Raw genomic sequence first — 20,418 nt, 5'->3', positions numbered from 1 at the left:
TTTCCAAATTGTCACTAACAGGCTAGTGACCAATTTCACCAATTTACATTGGCATACTGGAACACCCGTATAATTCCCTAGTATATGGTACTGAGGTACCCAGGGTATTGGGGTTCCAGGAGATCCCTATGGGCTGCAGCATTTCTTTTGCCACCCATAGGGAGCTCTGACAATTCTTACACAGGCCTGCCACTGCAGCATGAGTGAAATAACGTCCACGTTATTTCATTGCCATTTACCACTGCACTTAAGTAACTTATAAGTCACCTATATGTCTAACCTTTACCTGGTAAAGGTTAGGTGCAAAGTTACTTAGTGTGTGGGCACCCTGGCACTAGCCAAGGTGCTCCCACATAGTTCAGGGCAAATTTCCCGGACTTTGTGAGTGCGGGGACACCATTACACACGTGCACTACACATAGGTCACTACCTATGTGTAGCTTCACAATGGTAACTCCGAATATGGCCATGTAACATGTCTATGATCATGGAATTTCCCCCTCTATGCCATCCTGGCATAGTTGGCACAATCCCATGATCCCACGGGTCTGTAGCACAGACCCTGGTACTGCCAAACTGCCTTTTCAGGGGTTTCACTGCAGCTGCTGCTGCTGCCAACCCCTCAGACAGGTTTCTGCCCTCCTGCGGTCCAGCCAGGCTTGGCCCAGGAAGGCAGAACAAAGGACTTCCTCAGAGAGAGGGTGTTACACCCTCTCCCTTTGGAAAAAGGTGTTAAGGCAGGGGAGGAGTAGCCTCCCCCAGCCTCTGGAAATGCTTTCATGGGCACAGATGGTGCCCATTTCTGCATAAGCCAGTCTGCACCGGTTCAGGGACCCCTCAGCCCTGCTCTGGCGCGAAACTGGACAAAGGAAAGGGGAGTGACCACTCCCCTGACCTGCACCTCCCCTGGGAGGTGCCCAGAGCTCCTCCAGTGTGCTCCAGACCTCTGCCATTTTGGAAACAGAGGTGCTGCTGGCACACTGGACTGCTCTGAGTGGCCGGGGCCAGCAGGTGACGTCAGTGACTCCTTCTGATAGGCTCCTTCAGGTGTTGCTAGCCTATCCTCTCTCCTAAGTAGCCAAACCCTCTTTTCTGGCTATTTCGGGTCTCTGCTTTGGGGAATTCCTTAGATAACGAATGCAAGAGCTCATCAGAGTTCCTCTGCATCTCTCTCTTCACCTTCTGCCACGGAATCGACTGCTGACTGCGCTGGAAGCCTGCAAAACTGCAACAAAGTAGCAAAGACGACTACTGCAACCTTGTAACGCTGATCCTGCCGCCTTCTCGACTGTTTTCCTGGTGGTGCATGCTGTGGGGGTAGTCTGCCTCCTCTCTGCACTAGAAGCTCTGAAGAAATCTCCCGTGGGTCGACGGAATCTTCCCCCTGCTACCGCAGGCACCAAAGAACTGCATCTCCGGTCCCCTGTGTCTCCTCTCAGCACGACGAGCGAGGTCCCTTGAATCCAGCAACTCTGTCCAAGTGACTCCCACAGTCCAGTGACTCTTCAGTCCAAGTTTGGTGGAGGTAAGTACTTGCCTCCCCACGCCAGACTGCATTGCTGGGTACCGCGTCTTTTGCAGCTACTCAGGCCTCTGTGCACTTCCGGCAGAAATCCTTTGTGCATAGCCAAGCCTGGGTCCACGGCACTCTAACCTGCATTGCACGACCTCCTAAGTTGTCCTCCGGCGGCGTGGGACTCCTTTGTGCAACTTCGGGTGAGCACCATTTCACTCCTCTTCGTAGTGCCTGTTCCGGCACTTCTGCAGGTGCTGCCTGCTTCTGAGAGGGCTCCTTGTCTTGCTGGGCACCCCCTCTGTCCCCTGACGTAACTGGGGACATCCTGGTCCCTCCTGGGCCACAGCAGCATCCAAAAACACTAACTGCATGATTTGCAGCTATCAAGGCTTGTTGGCGGTATTTCAGCGGGAAAATACTTTTGCGTGACTCTTCACGACGTGGGACATCCATCCTCCAAAGGGGAAGTTTCTAGCCCTTGCCGTTCCTGCAGAATCCTTAGCTTCTACTGCCTAGTAGTTGCTTCTTTGCACCCACAGCTGGCATTTCCTGGGCATCTGCCCATCTCCGACTTGCTTGTGACTTTTGGACTTGGTCCCCTTGTTCCACGGGTACCCTCGTTTGGAAATCCATTGTTGTTGCATTGCTGGTTTGTGTCTTTCCTGCAGAATTCCCCTATCACAACTTCTGTGCTCTTTGGGAAACTTTAGTGCACTTTGCACTCACTTTTCAGGGTCTTGGGGTGGGCTATTTTTCTAACCCTCACTGTTTTCTTACAGTCCCAGCGACCCTCTACAAGGTCACATAGGTTTGGGGTCCATCCGTGGTTCGCATTCCACTTTTGGAGTATATGGTTTGTGTTGCCCCTATCTCTATGTGTCCCCATTGCATCCTATTGTAACTTTACATTGTTTGCACTGTTTTCTAAGACTATACTGCATATTTTTGGTATTGTGTACATATATCTTGTGTATATTTGCTATCCTCATACTGAGGGTACTCACTGAGATACTTTGGCATATTGTCATAAAAAATAAAGTACCTTTATTTTTAGTATATCTGTGTATTGTGTTTTCTTATGATATTGTGTAAGTGACACTAGTGGTACTGTAGGAGCTTCACTCATCTCCTAGTTCAGCCTAAGCTGCTCTGCTAAGCTACAATTATCTATCAGCCTAAGCTGATAGACACCCTATACACTAATAAGGGATACCTGGGCCTGGTGCAAGGTGTAAGTACCCCTTGGTACTCACTACAAGCCAGTCCAGCCTCCTACAGTTCTCCAACGTGTTGTCCAGAGTCTTGTCTGCCCTGCTGAAATACATGCGCAGCTACATCATGTTCCCTCAGGTGGAGGATTTTCCTACAGTGAAAGATTACTTCTATGCTTTGGGACATATCCCAAACATCATAGGTGCCATTGATGGGACACATGTGGCCTTGGTTCCCCCCCCGCTGGAGTGAAAAGGTGTACAGAAACCGGAAGAGTTAGCATTCTCTGAATGTGCAGATGATGTGTTTGGCCGATTAGATTCTAAGGAATAGCAGCATCCCTTATGTGATGGGGCAACTCCAGAGGCACTGTGTGTGGCTATTAGGTGAGGACATGGACTCTATACAGTGTGAACAGTTATCTAGGTCTGTGGTTGTCCCAAAGGGTTAGTGTGTGTCTATCAGTTGTCCCTCGACATTTGCAGGTGACTCTGGCTACCCCAACCTGTCATGGCTACTGACCCCAGTGAGGAATCCCAGGACAAGGGCAGAGGAGTGCTACAATGAGGCACATGAGCGAACTAGGAGGGTTATAGGGAGGACCTTCGGCCTCCTGAAGGCCAGGTTCAGGTGCCTACATATGACGGGTGGTTCCCTATTCTACTCACCAAAGAAGGTATGCCAGATCATCGTGGCCTACTGTATACTGCACAACTTGGCTTTGCAACAACTGGTGCCTTTTCTGCAGGAGGATGGTCCTGAAGAAGGTCGTGTGGCAGCTGTGGATCCTGTGGACAGTGAAGAGGAAGCAGAAGAAGAGGATATTGACAACAGAAACACAGTGATTCATCAATACTTCCAGTGAGACACAGGTAAGAGTACATCACTGCCTGCTACATCTGATACATTTGTTCTACCTCTCATCTGTCTGTCACTTTCACCCAGTGTATGGACCCTGATTTGTCACTTTCCCTTTCGATTTCACAGATGTGGGTCCCGCTGTGTGACCTCAGCTATGTTTTCTCATGGACTAGAGCTGTGTCACATAGGTATGTTAACAATACAATGGATATTGCTATTTTCCTCAATTATTGCAAATACACATTTGTGAAAGAACAGACTGACTCCAGATAGTTTTGTGATTTAAGGGTCTTTATTTAAGTGCTAAATAGTGGAGGGGGTTGTAAAATGGTCAGGGGTAATGGTGGAGGAATGTCCACGGCAGAGTCCAGTCTATTTGTTTCACAGGTGCATTGTCCAAAGGGGCATAGGAAGGGAAGCTGGGGCAGTTGATGGATGGACAGGGTGATAAAGTGGGACAGAAGGATGACAATCAAAGTGTTCTCATTTCTTGGCGGGGGTCTTGGCATTGTTCTCTGTCTTTGTCCTGGATCTCAGGGACCACTTGCGGGGTGGTTCTCCATCTGCAGGGGGTAGGGTGAGGGTGTTGAGGTCCTGTGGCGGTGTCTCCTGTCCACTAGCGGAGGTGCTGGGCAGTTCATCGTCCAGGCTAGTGTCAGGGGCCCCTTGTTGTGACACAGTGTCCCTCCTGGTGTTCACGAGTTCCTTCAGCACCCCTACAATGGTGCCCAGGGAGGTATTGATGGATTTGAGTTCCTCCCTGAACCCCAAATACTGTTCTTCCTGCAGCCGCTGGGTCTCCTGAAACTTGGCCAGAACCGTTGCCATTGTCTCCTGGGAATGGTGGTAGGCTCCCATGATGTTGGAGAGTGCCTTGTGGAGAGTGGGTTCCCTAGGCTTGTCCTCCCCCTGTCGCAGAGCAGCCCTCCCACTTCCCCTGTGTTCCTGTGCCTCTGTCCCCTGAACCGTGTGCCCACTGCCACTGCCCCCAGGTCCCTGCTGTTCTTGGGGTGATGGGTAAGCCTGGGTTCCCTGTAGTGGTGGACACACTGCTGCTTGACGTGTCCTGGGACAGAGGTATCGGCCTGCTGGGTGGGTGCTGTGCTGGTGTTTCCAGAGGGGGGAGGCTCAGTTGTGGCTTGTGCCAGTGTTAGGGGAACCGACTGTCATGAGGTCCCAGATGGGCCGGGCTGGTCATCTAGATCCAGTTGGACAGAGCTGCTGTCATCACTGTGTGCTTTTTCTGTGGGTGGAGTGGACATGTCTGGAACCTCCTGTCCGGTGACGTTGGGTAGGGGTCCTGCAGGGGTGTAAAGACATAGTTTTAGTATCTGTGTGTGCCATGGTGTGGGGTGGGTGGGTGACCCTGTACCCCAGTGCTTGCATTCCTGTGTAGGACCTTGTGTGCGAATTGTTTAGGGGTCTGTGTGGGTATGTGCAGTGGACATGCATTGGTGATGGGTGTCCATGCTTTGTTGTTGCATGCAGGGCCTGGTGTTGGGATGTGTGGTTTGTGATAGTGGGACATCCGTGAGGAGTTGGAGTGATGGGGGTGAGGGCGAGGGTGGGGGTTTGTGATAGCATGCCGGTAGGGTGGGGGATGAAGTAGTGAAAGATTTGACTTTCCAGAGTCCATTCCTCCTGCTACTCCTGTGAGGCCCTCAGGATGCAGTATAGTCAAGACCTGCTCCTCCCATGTTGTTAGTTGTGGGGGAGGAGGTGGGCGTCCGCCGCCAGTCTTCTGAACCGCAATGTGGTGTTTTGACACCACGGAACGCACCGTCCCCCATAGGTCGTTCCACCTCTTCCTGATGTCATCCTATGTTCTTGGGTGCTGTCAAACTGCGTTGACCCTGTCCACGATTCTGCGCCATAGCTCCATCTTCCTAGCTATGATGTGTGCTGCACCTGTGATCCGAATAGCTGTGGCTCTACCCGGATGATTTTCTCCACCATGACCTTGAGCTCCTCCTCAGAAAAGCTGGGTTGTCTTTGTGGTGCCACGTGGTGGTGTGGGTGTTGTTTGAGGTGGTGTGTGTTGTGATGTGTGGGGTGATGTTTAGGGGTGTGTGGTGTTTTGTGCATGGATGTGTATGTATGATGGTGTTGTGTGCCTCTGTATGGTAGTGTTGTCTTTGCTATGCTGTCCCTCTGGCCTTCGTCAATATTTTAGGTAGTAAGGGTTTGTGGGTGATGTGGGCGGGTGTTTTATAACAGTGTAGGTGTGTGGGAGTGGTGTGTGTATGTGTATCAGGTGTGTATATTTCAAATTGTCCAATGTGGTTGTGTTTTGTAAATGTGTGTGTATTTTGAGCGCGGCGGTGTGTACCGCCAATGGTTTACCGCTGTTGAAAGACCACTGTGTGGATTCGTGGGTCGTGATAGTGTGGGCGTATTCCTGTTGGCGTGACGGTGTAGGTTTTGTTATCACCAGTTTATCACTGACCTTTGGTGTGGCGGACTTGTGTGGGTGTCCGAGCTGTGGGTCATAATAGCTGTGGCGGAATTCCGCGGCGGCAGTGTGTTGGCGGTCTTCTGCACTGCGGTAAGCGGGATTTACCGCTAATGTTGTAATGAGGGCCATTATGTTCATATACAAAATTGCTGCAAGATTTAATAAACAGATAGTATTTTTAAAGGCTATGGGCCTGATATGGATGTTGGCAGACGGCTTACTCCATCACAATGGAGAGAGATATTCCATCCGTCAAAATCTAAATACCATTATTTCTCATTGGATTTAGATTTCAATGGAAGGGATATCCGTCACAATTGTGATGCAGCAACCCCCTCCGCCAATTTCTAAATCTGGCCGTATACATGGTGTGTTGAAGATCTTTAACCTATTTTGTATTTATTCAATGGTGACACACACCTCTGTAATCCTAGAGTGTGCTAACATATTTAGAACGTCAGTGACACACACACAGTTTAATTGATTTTCAAAATACAAGCAACTTCTTAAGAATTGTATGACCTTTCTAGAGACTGTGTAATTGGTGTTCCATGTTGTTAAATAGAGTAAACTGGTACAGCCAGTAGTTACGTTTATCATTCAACATTTTTGTAGTACTTGTAGGTACAAATTAGTATAACAGTAACTGCAGGGAGCATGAATCAGCCTCCTTCTTTCTTAAATAAAAAAGGAGATCCTGAAATATATTGGAAGGTTTGGGTAAAGTTATTTGAATCTTATTTGGTAGCAGTTGTTAGCAGGAGGTTTAGTGTGGTGCACAAAGAGCACATACTGTTGTTGGTGGTGAAGGTGAACAAGAGGATTATGATGTCTACAAAATAACTTTTATGAACTTGAGGCTCATTTTGGAGACAAAATAAATGTAGTTTTAGAGTGACATACATTTGTTAATAGAATACAAGAGAAACTGGAAAGTATCACAAATTACATTGCAACACTAAGAGGTTTAACACAATTATGTGATTCTGGGAATTTAACAGACTCACTGATAAGAGGCCAGTTGGTAAGGTGTGTAAATAATACATGTTTCAAGAAAAACTAAAAATCCTTTGCTAAGAGAAGCAATAGACATTGGACAAGCTATAGCACATACTGCAAATTGTATCAAAGAGATGAAGGTACCAACTGAAATTGCAAAATGTCAAGAAAAGGATCCAGAAAGTAAAAATATGTAAAGTAGTGAGTAAGGAAATAAAATTTGTCCAGAGTGAGCAAAGAAGAGATTGAATTTTTTTTTTTAAATGTGGTAATAGTAACCATTTAGCTAACAACATACAATGTCAAGCCAGGAATGGTACTTGCAAAAAATGCAATAGGAGAGGGCATTTGCCCATGTATTTAGAAATGGCGAAAATATGCAAGTAAAAGTTATTAAAAATGCGGAACCGGGTGATGAGCATAAAAATGATGTTTTTCAGCTAACTGACACAGAAGAGTAAATGCAAAGTATATCTTAATGGTAATGCAGTAGATATGCATGCTGATTCATGTTCCTCTTTCACATTGTTGAATCAGGAAGAGTTTGAAAAAGTGTTATAAAACTATACTAGAAAGGACAGACATATCTCCTGAGGGTTAAACAAAATAAATTAAACCTCTTGTAGGCATGGTAAAGATGCATATAGGGATTTCAAAGACAAGTCCACCATTGGGAACATTTATATTGTTGAAAGAGCTTCAAATGTACTAGGATGACAATATCAAAAATGGTTAGGGATAACCCTTGATCCTAATAATAAGGAACAAGTGCTCCTTGTAGGCAGAGCTGTAGGTAGTATGAACATCTGTGATGACTTTCCAAATTTAGTTTCAGACAAACTTGATCAATTAAGAGACTATCAGCACAAGATTAGATTAAAAGAAGGAACTAAACCTTTAGTGCACAAACTCATTCCTGTTCTCAACATGCTAAAATAGCCTTTAAAAAAGGAATTGAACAAATTATGTGAAATGGGTGTTATCCAACCTATAGATTCACCAGAGTGGTTAGCTCCTATAGTCATTGTGTCCAGAAGCAATGGAGAAGGCAATTGCTCATGTGTAGATTTACGTGGCTTGAATGAGATGATTTGGGTCAAAAGATACCCACTTCTGCACATAAACGAAATGCTAAGTACTATGGGAGAGGCTAAATATTTCAGTGTCATTGATTTGTCAATGGCTTATCACCTAGTAGATCTCCATCCGAACTCCAGATCAATAACTGCATTCATAACTTCAGTGGGAGCTTATATGTTTTCAAGGATACTATTTGGGCTTGCCTCAATGGCAGCTATTTTTTAAAAGATCATGCAGCAAATATTGGTAAGCTTAAGTGATAGTCTATGTTTCCAAACGGTTAAGAGATGCGGGTGCCACTGTGAAGAGAAGTACATGACAGAAAAGAGTTGCTTCATTTGACTACTTGGGATAAACAATTTTGAAAAAACGTTTTAGACCAAAAACCAGTCTAGTTAAGCAGAAAATGCACCTTACCTTCAAAGTAAGAATGAATTAAGATTCTTCATGGGTCTTATTGAATACATGTCAAAATATGTGAGAACATTCTCTGATGAGAAGAAACTATGGTGGTCATTCTGACCCTGGCGGTCTTTGACCGCCAGGGCGGAGGACCGCGGGAGCACCGCCGACAGGCCGGCGGTGCTCCAATGGGGATTCCGACCGCGGCGGTAAAGCCGCGGTCGGACCGGCGCCACTGGCGGGGTCCCGCCAGTGTACCGCCGCCCCATTGAATCCTCCGCGGCGGCGCAGCTTGCTGCACCGCCGCGGGGATTCCGACCCCCCCTACCGCCATCCAGATCCCGGCGGTCGGACCGCCGGGATCCGGATGGCGGTAGGGGGGGTCTCGGGCCCCTGGGGGCCCCTGCAGTGCCCATGCCACTGGCATGGGCATTGCAGGGGCCCCCGTAAGAGGGCCCCTACATGTATTTCACTGTCTGCTGCGCAGACAGTGAAATACGCGACGGGTGCAACTGCACCCGTCGCACAGCTTCCACTCCGCCGGCTCGATTCCGAGCCGGCTTCATCGTGGAAGCCTCTTTCCCGCTGGGCTGGCGGGCGGTCTGAAGGCGACCGCCCGCCAGCCCAGCGGGAAAGTCAGAATTACCGCTGCGGTCTTTCGACCGCGGAACGGTAATCTGACGGCGGGACTTTGGCGGGCGGCCTCCGCCGCCCGCCAAGGTCAGAATGAGGGCCTATGTACTCTACTGAAAAAAAATAAGTAATTTGTTTGGGAAGAGGGACATAAACAATTCCATGGTGTCTCATTACATTATACAAGAGGGACATCAATAATTGTTTGACAATATAAAGGAAGAAGGCATTAATGTGCCTGCTTTAGGCACTTTTGACCCAAGGAAGACAACCACTACTGATGCTAGTAATAAAGGTTTAGAGAGGCACACTTTCTCAAAAAGGTGAAGAAGGAGAGAAAATAATTGCTTTCACTTCTAGATGTTAATCTGAAGCAGAAAGTAATTATTCTGTGATTAAAAGTGAGGTCTTAGCCTACTATTGGGTGATAAAACATTTTATATTCTATACATGGGGCATTAAATTGACTGTAAGCACTGACCATAAGCCACTAATGTCCATGTCTCTATTAATGGAGCTGAACGCATCACACCTTGTATAGCCAAATAGATTCTTGACATTGAAAACTATTGCTTTATAATAGAATATGTGCCAGGAGAAGAAAACTAGGTTGCTGACTGTAGAATCCTGGCCTGGTGTGTGGTGGGTCCCTGTGGTACTTATACCTTATACCAGGTCCAGGTATCCCTTATTAGTGTAGTGTAGTCAGTGTCTAGAAGCCAGACTCTCTAGAGGTAGCTGTGGATGAGCAGCCAAGGCATATCTAGAAGACCTGAAAAGCTCGTGCAACACCACTGTAGTCACACTTAGTACTTATACACACGAAAGAAAACACTAGGTGTTACAAAAATGAAGGTTCTTTGTTTTAGTGACACAAATATCAAAAATACCATAGAGACTATACTCCCTTAGGAGGTAAGTAACACACAAATTATACACTAGTATGCAGAAATAGGCATAAAACATTTCGAAAACAGTGCAATTAGTGAAAATCACAATAGTTAGAAATGGGCCTGGGGGAGCACAAACCATATACTAAGAAAGTGGAATGCGAAATACGGTCCCCCGCCTACGCAGGTGTAGTGTGTAGAGGGGAGCTTGGAGCAATAGAAAAGCCCAAATGTAAGTATCACAACCCACCCCAGCGACCAGGAAAACAGGAGTAAATCACAATAAGTTTCCCAGATCACACACAGAAATGAGAAAAAAAATATGAAAAACCCAGAAGAGACTGCAAGACACCAACAGTGGATTCCTGCACAAGAAGACCTATGAAAGAAGGGGACCAAGTCAAAGGAGCACAGAAGAGTCTAGGAAGAGCAGGAGCCCCTGTTAACCCGGATGAAGATGCAAAAGGAGAACCATCGGTGGAGAAGAAAAGTCAGTACTACACCCATGAAGACGAGTCGGGTTACTGGAGGATGCAAGTGATGTCCCACGCCGGATGGAGGATTGAAGTCAGGTATGCATCATCAGAGTCTGTCAACAAGCCTTGACACAGGCAAAACTCACGGTTAATGGAAATGGCGCTTCCCAGAACCAGGAAGGACCAGGTGAACTCTACCCAAGAGAGGGAGTCAGAGGGGGACCTCAGCAACTCAGAGAGGCCACAGATGACCAGGCAGCACATACAGGAGTCCCACAGCAAAGGAACCAGAAAGATGCAGAAGAGGCCCATGCAGCACTATGACAAAGGCTCCCACGCCACAGGAGAACCACTCAGGAAGCTGTGCAACACAGGATAGAGTGCTGGGGGCTGGAGCTTCAAGATGCAGAAAGGACTTGGAGGAAGAATGCCGACAAGCCTTGTCAGCTGCAAAAGACACTGTGCCTGGGTGTACTGTTTTGCGTGGGGATGCAAGATCTTACCTCCATCAAAATGGGACATTTGTAAGAAAGGAATGTTGGGACCACTTCAGTCCACCACCCGTGATCCATGCAGCCAGTCGTCATCACATCTGGTGCTTGCAAAAACAGAAGAGTGACTCCTTCACCTCAAGGGAGATTCCTCCTTCTTTCTGATGCAGGCTGAAGATGGGCTGTCCTCTGAAGATGCATGATCGGGAACCTGTAGTAGTAGTAGTATGGCAGGAGCCGGAGCTACAGCTTGTAGATTCCTGGAGGGTCCATATGCACTTTCTTCAGTGAGAAGTCGAAGTGGAGGATGCAGAGGATTCCTTCTGGAGCCTTGCAACCTAAATCTGAGGAACCACCCAAAGGAGAGACCCTAACGAGCCCTGAAAGGGGGATGACACCTAACCAGGTAAACACCTACCCGGGGAGGGCTCTGACGTCACCTGCTGGCACTGTATAGAAACTTTCCTACACAACTCCCCCAAACGAGGGACAAGAAGGCTAATCTTGCCTAGATTGCCGAAGTGGAAATATTTGGAGATTCCATCTACATTGGAGTGGTTACTCCCAGGTTTATGTTCCACTGTAAAGTCCACACCCTGTAGGGAAATGGACCACCTCAACAATTTTGGGATTTTTCCTTCCATCTGTTTAAGCCATAAGAGAGGTTTGTGGTCCTTCTGAACAATAAAGTGAGTACCAAAGAGGTATGGTCTTAACTTCTTCAAGGCCCAGACCAGAGCAAAGACCCTCTCTGTGGCTGACCAGCACTTTTCTCTGGGGGTCAACCTTCTGCTGGTAAAAGCTACTGTTTGATCCTGGCCCCCTATATTAAGCTGTGAAAGAACTGCTCCCACCCCTTCCTCTGAAGCGTCAGTCTAAATTATGAACTTCTTGGAGTAGTTTAGGTTCTTTAGAACAGGTGCAAAGCACATGGCCTGTTTGAGTTCCTCAAAAGCTTTTTGACAGCTGGCTGTTCATAATACCTTTCTAGGCATTTTCTTGGAGGGTAGGTCATTAAAAGGGGTAACAATGGAACCATAGTTCTTAATAAACCTCCTGTAATATCCAGTGAGACCTAAGAATGCTCTGACCTGGGTTTGTGATAGAGGGAGTCCAATCGAAAATGGTCTGGCTCTTCCCCTGTAGTGGCTGAATCTGTTCCCCACCTACTAAGTGTCCCAGATAAATCACTTTCCCCTGCCCTATCTGGCACTTTGCATCCTTGATAGCAAGGCCTGCTTTCTGCAGAGCCTTCAAAACCTTCCATAGGTGGACCAGGTGGTCATCCCAAGTGGAGCTAAAAACAGCTATATCATCTAGATATGCTGCACTGAAGGCTTCCAGACTTTGGAGGACTGTATTCACTAACCTCTGAAAGTGACAGGTGCATTTGTCAGACCAATGGGCATTACTGTGAATTGGTAGTGCCCTCCAATGATTGAAAACGCTGTTTTAGGTTTAGCATCTTCTGACAACCTAATCTGCCAATGGCCTGCAGTAAGGTCAAACGTGCTAAGATACTTGGTAGATGCCAGTGCATCAATGAGCTCACATGCCCTTGGGATAGAATAAGCATCTGTATTAGTTACTGTATTGAGCCCTCTATAGTCAACACAAAACCTCATCTCCCTTTTCCCATTTTGAGAGTGTGGCTTTGGTACTAGTACCACTGACCTACTGCAGGGGCTCTCTGGGAGCTCGATACTCCCAGGTCAAGCATCTTTTGTACCTCTGCTTTGATAAAGTCCCCTTAGATAATCAGGTTGCCCATAGATATTGCTCTTGACAAGCAGACTGTCCCCTGCATCAATGGTGTGTTCACACCGTGTGGTTTGACCAGCTGTAAGGGAAAACAGTTCAGAGAACTGCCCTAGGAGGATTCGTCAGTCTTCCGTTTGAGACTCAGAAAGGCAATCTGCTAAGACTACCCCTTCAACTGAGCCATCAGCTGCAGAATTTGGAAAGAGGTCAGGGAGAGGGTCACTCTCATATTCCTGTCCCTCATCAGTGGCCATGACCAGGGTTAAGTCATCCCTGTCATAGTAGGGCTTTAGGCAGTTCAAATGAAGTACTCTGGGAGGGTTTCTTGGAGTGCCAAGGTCTACTAAATAAGTGGCTTCACCTTTCTTTTCCACTATGATGTGTGATCCACTCCATCTGTCTTGGAGTGCTCTTCGTTCCACAGGCTCCCAGGACCCACACTTTCTGCACTGGTTGGTACACAGTCAGGACTGCATTCTGGTCATGCCATTGTTTTTGCAACTCTTGGCTGGCCTGAAGGGTCTTGCTGGCCTTCTTCATGTACTCAGCCATCCTTGATCTGAGGCCAAGTACATAATCCACTATATCTTGTTTAGAGGGCTTCAGGGGTTGTTCCCAACCCTCCTTTACAAGTGCAAGTGGACCCCTAACAGGGTGACCAAGGAGAAGTTCAAAGGGGCTATAGCCCAATCCTTTTTGGGGCACCTCCCTGTAGGCAACCAGGAGGCATGGCAATAGGACATCCCATCTCTTCCTGAGTTTTTCAGAGAGTCCCATAATCATGCCTTTGAGTGTTTTATTAAAATGTCATGTGCCAAAGTTAATAAAAACTCTGTGTTGCAGAGGGATGACCAATCTTCTGATAGCACGAAGTTTGTGTTCCCTAGGTTCTGAATACAGGAGGTTGTTGTCCCAGTACACCTGCGGGTGCCACTGACATCCCCTGCTTCTTCCTTGACAGCTTGCTGCCTCAAGCCCTCAAGTGTGGGGCAAGTTTGCGGAGCCACACCTAACTCTAACCTGCCAGACCACCCTGCACCTAAGAGTTCAGCTGTGTCAGCTTAAAGCTCTTCAGGTGTAGGTTCTGTCCAATGAGTTGATTCCTCCTCCTCAAAGGGGGAATCATCAGTGGAGGGAGGGACAGGGATAATTTCTTACCCTTCCTAGCTTTGCTTTTGGGAAGTTCTTGGTCCATACTGAATCTAAGTTTCCCTGTTCCCTTTGTTTTTTGGCCTGAGCCCTTGTCAAAGCAAAGGAATGCCCAGCATGGCTGCATAGGCCTCCAACTCTACTTCAGCCCAAGCTGAAGTCTCCAAGTTGTTCCCTAATAGATACTCTATAGGTAGGGCTGTGGGTATTACAACTTTTTTAGGACCAGTAACCACTCCCCCCCATTTGAGATCAACAACTGTCATGGGGTGGCTCACAGTATTGTTGTGGGTATCAGTCACTTGGTACTGGTGACCAAGTAGGTGTTGCTCAGGGGACACCAGTTTTTCAGTCACCATGGTGACACTAGCACTTGTGTCCCTGTAGGCTTCAACCTGAACAGCATTTATTAGGGGTTGTTGCTTGTACTTATCCATATTACATCCTTATCCTGAACAGAGCTGTGGGGTCATTGTTAACCGGTCTCGGTGCTTGTAAGACAACCCACCATAGATCATCGGACCATGTTGTGCTTTAAAAAAATGAGAACTCAATTTTGTAGTGATACGAGAACAGCTAATGTTACTCCGATGTTCGTTAATCCTATGTTTCAAGGGCCTTGTCTTCACTTTTTCGCAGGGCGACTTGCTAACCAAACTGACTATGACGGGCAGTCTACATAAGTAAGTGACCGACCAGTACTTACTTTTTTTGCACTAGTATAGGAGAAGTAGTAGTAGCGGTCCTGAAGAAGCATCACGGGATCAATAATGACCACTTAGATGCAAAACATGTTGACCTGGTATCACAGGATTTGGGGCACTACCTATTTTCCTTGAGTGGAGTGCAGCTGAGCTTTATCTCCATCAGCACTCCTCCCTTCATTTTTAATCTTGGCCTTAACCTTTTCCTGAATTATTAAATTTGATGTCTATGGTTCTGAGCCAATTTTTACTTTCATTTTTTTCTCTCTCCTACATATACTGATAGCCAGTATTCTTCCTAGGTCTGACCAAGTCTGCCAGATGATCTCCAGTTAAGTACCATCACCTTAATAGGAACATTGCAGCACCGGTCTGACGAGGAGATTGCCCAGTAATGAAGCTTGACATCCTATTGGGTGTGTGAGGGCTCTCCTTAACTACTGACTATCATTAGCCCTGTATATATCTGTATTCCTTTTCATTTATGGAACAGTGTACTATGTATATTTTTCGTTTCCCTAACGAAAGCAGCACCCACTACATTTCCGAGAGTGAGCCCTGCTACACCGTTGGACTTATTATTTGTAGTATTGGTTTTCCTACCACCACTTCTATTACTAGGGGCACAAGTTGTAGCAGTGGGGGTAGTGGTGGTTGGAGATTTGGTGCTTTTCTTAGGGCAAGAACTGTCTCCTGCCCTATGACCTTTGTTTCTACAAATATAGCACCAAGGATTTTTATCCTGATTGCGATGTTAAGAGGATTTAGAACCACCCCCAGAAGAGTTTTGTTGGCCTGATGAAGACTTTTTACTTTTATCTTTGTCCCCACCTTTGTCATTAGACTTGCTATCCTTCTTCTTGTCCTTGTCACCCCCTGTATTAGCTTTTCTGCTCACTCCTGTTCTGACCCATTTGTCTGCCTTCTTTTCCAATTCTCGGGGAGAGGTCAGATCTGTGTCTACCAAGAATTGGTGTAACAAGTCAGACACACAATTATTCAAAATATGCTCTCTCAGTAACAGATTATACAAGCCCTCATTGTCAGACACTTCACTGCCATGTAACCAGCCTTCTAAAGTTTAACAGATCAGTCCACAAAGTCAACTCAATCCTGTGAGGCCACTTTTCTAGTCTCCCTGAACTTGATTCTGTGTTGGTCAGTGGTGAGACCAAAACCCTCGAAGAGTACTGTTTTTAGAATATTGAAGTTGTCCACATCTTCTTCTCTGACAGTAAGAAGTCTATCCCTCCCCTCGTCAGAGAAGCACAACTAGAGAATAGCAGACCACTGCCTGTGAGGGACCCTCTGAAATTTACAGGCCCTCTCAAGTGCAGCAAACAACTTGTAGATGTCTTCCCCCACCTTGCATGAGGGAACAATTTGGTGCATGTTTTTGGAGTCTATGCAGTCCTCACTGACTCTATAATCGCTGAAACTATTGCTGTTTCCACCATGGGGTGCAAACCCCAACCCCTGCCTCCCCATCTCCACTGCCAAGGCCTCCTTATCTAGGGCTAGCTGTTGCTGCTGCAGACTCATCCTCGCCTCCTCCAGTCTCAGCTTTCTGAGCTCTCTATCTATAGTGTCATCCCCTGGAGTTGTGCAGTGTCACCCCTCAGACACTGAAGTGACATGAGAGTGGGCAGTAGTGGATCTTTCCCTAGTCTTAGTGATCCTAGCTATCTGTCCTCTGAGTGACTTCCCCTCTCACTACCAGCTACACTGGTTGGTCTGCTAGGAACAAGATCCTTTGAAGAACCCTCCCCTAGGCCTAGAAGATTATCCTCTAACTCAGTGGGGTTAGAGTCTTCTTCCTTCTCCTCCTTCTGGCTACCAGCATGTTCTTGGTCATCCTGAAGAAGGAGGCTTAAAGTAACCTCTTGTTATGATTCTTCCCCATGTCTAGCTTCCTCTCTGAACACAGCCCCTTCAATTCTTTGAAGGTCATGGCCTCATATTGAGAGTCCATGCGCTCAGAGGTAGGTCCAGCTGCAGACATGGTGTGTGGGTTAGGGTGGTGTAGGGAGTACCTAACCTACCTAACCTCTAGTCTCTCAGAAAGAAAATTAGAGACTAGGGGCCAGATGTACAAAACTTTTTGGATGGCGCAAACAGCGAATTTCTCTGTTTGCGCCATGCAAAACGTGCATCGCAATGCTCATTCCCATTTTGCGAGTCGGTAACCTGGTTACCGACTCGCAAAATGGGAATGCGACTCGCAAATAGGAAGGGGTGTTCTCCTTCCTATTTGCGATTTGCATTGCGATGCAGAATTGCTTTGTGACCGCGAATGCGGCCGCAAAGCAATTCACAGTTAGCACCCATGTGAAGTGGGTGCTAATCCATTTGCAAAAGGAAAGGGGTCCCCATGGGACCCCTTCCCCTTTGTGAATGGCTCTGAAAAAATTAAACAAAATAGTTTCATTTTCTCGACTGTATTGTGACTCGTTTTCCTTCAAGGAAAACGGGCTGCAATACAAAAAAAAAACTGCTTTATTAAAAAAGCAGTCATAGACATGGTGGTCTGCTGTCTCCAGCAGGCCACCATCCCTGTGAGTGCAGGGAATTGCAAGGGGGTCGCAAATTGTGACCCACCTCATTAATATTAATGAGGTGGGTCTTTGCGACCCCCTTGCGATTTGCAGATGGAGTCAGGGACACCATCCTGCATATGGGTTTGCGAGTCGCAAATTGCGAGTCACTCAGACTCGCAATTTGCGAGTCGCAAACCCAAACTTACCTACATCTGGCCCTAGATTCCTGCACTAGGTACTATGTATTGTCTCTAGGTATGGAGTAGTCTTTCCTGTGGAAAGCACCAGGTGACAGAATGATAAGGCAGTTGCAAGTACTTATCCACCACTGCACCACCAATGTAAGAAGCTGGCCTGGTGTGTGGTGGGGACCTATGGTACTTACACCTATACCAGGTCCAGGTATCCATTAGTGTAGCGTAGTCAGTGTCTAGAAGCCAGACTCTCAAGAGGTAGTTGTGGATGAGCAGTCAAGGCTTATCTAGAAGACATGCAAAGCTCATGCAATATCACTGTAGTCACACTTAGGCCTTAGCGCAGGTTTACGTCAAAACGTTTACCGCCGGCTAGCGCCATTCCTGGACGCCAGCCAGGTGTCATATTTAAGTAATGACACTAGCCGGAGGTAAGGCCCGGCTAGCGGCAAAATAAATAACCGGGTTGGGGAGGCATAAGAGAAACAGGAGGTTGTGCTTTGAAGAATGGCGCTAGTCAAGTTAGAGTGAGAAGAATGTAATTTTTTGATGCACAACTCCCATGGACATGACTCCTGTCCTTAGTAAAGACAGGAGTTATGCCCCCCTGCCCAATGCTTATGTCCCCTGGGCATGGCCATTGGGCACAGTGCCATATAGGGGGGCCTAAGGTAGGCCCCCTATGGCACTTTAAAAAATAAAAAAAACGTACCTGTACTTACCTGGGATGGGTCCACCTATCTTTAGGCGTCCTCCAGGTGTGGGTAGGAGTGGGTAGGGGTGTCACTGGGGGCAGGGAAGGGAATCTGTGGGCTGCTCCCATGGTCTCCGACCATGGAAATGAGCCTACAGGTCCCCTAACGCCTGCCCTTATTTAAGGCCCTCCTCCTCCCGTGCATGATTTTTGCACAGGAGGATAAATAAGGCATCTTTTTGCCCAGGAACGGCTACCTTGCATCTCATTGACACAAGGTAGGTTTTTCACAGTAAAAAAATAACGTTAACTCCAATATTTTGAAGCTACACAGGTTTAGCATCAAAATATAAATATGGAGTTAAGTTTGTGCCAGATTTGTGTCTAAAAAATGTATGCAAATCCATCACAGAGTATAATTATGCCTCTTAGTACTTACACACATGAAAGAAAAAACTCAGTGTTACAAAAATAAAGGTCCTTTATTTTGGTGACACAAATACCAAAAATAACATATAGACTATACTACCCCTTACCCAGCCTGTAACACCTATTTTCAAAGGGAGAGAGGGTGTAAGACCACTCTCCCCAAGGAAATCCTTTGTTCTGCCTTCCTGGGCTTGAGCCTTTCAAGCAACAGGAGGGCAAAAATCTGTCTGGGAGATAGCAGCAGCTTGGATTGCCTGGAAACTCTCAGAAGGCTGAAAAGGCAATACCGGGTGTCCTCTAAGAAGCCCCCAGAGTGCATGGAATCATACAACCAATGCTTGCAAAAGCCTTGGGGTATGATTTCAACATGTTTGATACCATACATGCCTATGTTCAGAGTTGCCATTGTGTAGCTGGGGAAAGGTAGTAACCAATGTCCAGTACATGCATAAAATGGCATCTCTGCACTCACAAAGGCTGGGAAAATGGGCCTGGAGTTCATGGGGGCACCTCTGCTAGTGTAGGGGTGCCCTCACACACAAGTACTCTGCAACCTGCCCTCTGGGCTGGAAGGCCTGCCATAGGGGTGACTTAGAAGTGACCTGGTGTAGTAAAAATGGCAGGGAATGGGTGATTGCACCTTTTCACACAGGCTGCAATGGCATTCCTGCAGCAGCCTTTGCATGGGCTCCCTATGGGTGGTAAAATATATGCTGCAGCCCATAGGGATCCTCTGGGACCCCAATTCAGCAGGGTACCTAGGTATCATATACTAGGGACTTATAAGGGGGCACCAGTATGCCAATTGTGGGTGAAATACAGAGTTTTGGGAAAGAGAGCATAATCACTGGGGTCCTGGTTAACAGGATCCCAGTGTCATAAATCCCCAAGGTCCCTCCTGCGTTATCTGTGAGCATCCCCAGGGATTAGGGTTAAATCATATCTCTCTTCTTGGTCAAACCTTCATGTTTCTAAGTAAGCATAATGTGCTGTGTTACCCAATTGGTTTTATCAATGCTTGTTTTACCAATGCTTGTTTGCTAATGTGAGCAGGTGTAGACATGTGCTTCTAATTGGGTGTGGTGACTCATCCACATGTGGAAACTCAACTGCTTTCCTGATTGGCTATAAAAAGCAGAATGAAGCATGGCTCCCTGCTTGGCTTTGTTTTACTTCCTGATCTTAGCATCTGACTTGGTTACATGGTTACAGGAATAGTACTACGAAAAATGGTGGTTGGTGCTTAGCATTCGCACATCTGACCACAAAAGAGTAATGTCCAATAGTCAATACAATGAGTCCTTGAATGGGTGCCACCTGGTAGAAATACCCAACCACCAAGGGTATTAACTGCACCAGATCAAAGGAAAACGTATTTTGAGCTGTGCTAGAAAGTAAATTTCCATACAGAGATACCAGGGCACTCCAGAAAGTAGTCCACAATAAATGAGAGTCCGACGTTCCAGATGATAGTTTTCACATGGCAGTAAACTTTAATTCCTTATGTTAAACATAACACATATTTATCCAGAATGCAGCCAAGACGTGTTTCGTCCAACAGGACTTTTTCAAGGCAGGAAAAATAGAAAACATTTTTTTTTGTATAATTATACAACAGAAAAAAGAGAGGGTAACAAGCTAGAAAAAACAGAGAAAACGTCAAAGAAGATTTTGAGATTCTCTCATGCAGAATGAAAACCAGATTCTCCTAGATTGTGCCAACAAATAGTGCAAGAATGGAGTCAAAAGTAGTGAGAATTTGTGAAATGGAAACTAGGCAAAACCAGAAATATACTTAGAGTGAAATATTTTACTTTTATAAAAAGGACTCAGAGTAAAACTCTGAAAGTTGAACTAAAGAAAGGATAGATACCAGGTAGCTCGGGCGAATGTGAGAAAGACATGCGGAAAACCCCACGTGGTAGCGAGGAGAAG

Source organism: Pleurodeles waltl, chromosome 4_1 (genome assembly GCF_031143425.1).
Source record: "Pleurodeles waltl isolate 20211129_DDA chromosome 4_1, aPleWal1.hap1.20221129, whole genome shotgun sequence".
Taxonomy (NCBI): domain Eukaryota; kingdom Metazoa; phylum Chordata; class Amphibia; order Caudata; family Salamandridae; genus Pleurodeles; species Pleurodeles waltl.
The sequence above is the reverse complement of the archived record's forward strand: the minus strand, read 5'-3'. Positions refer to the sequence as shown.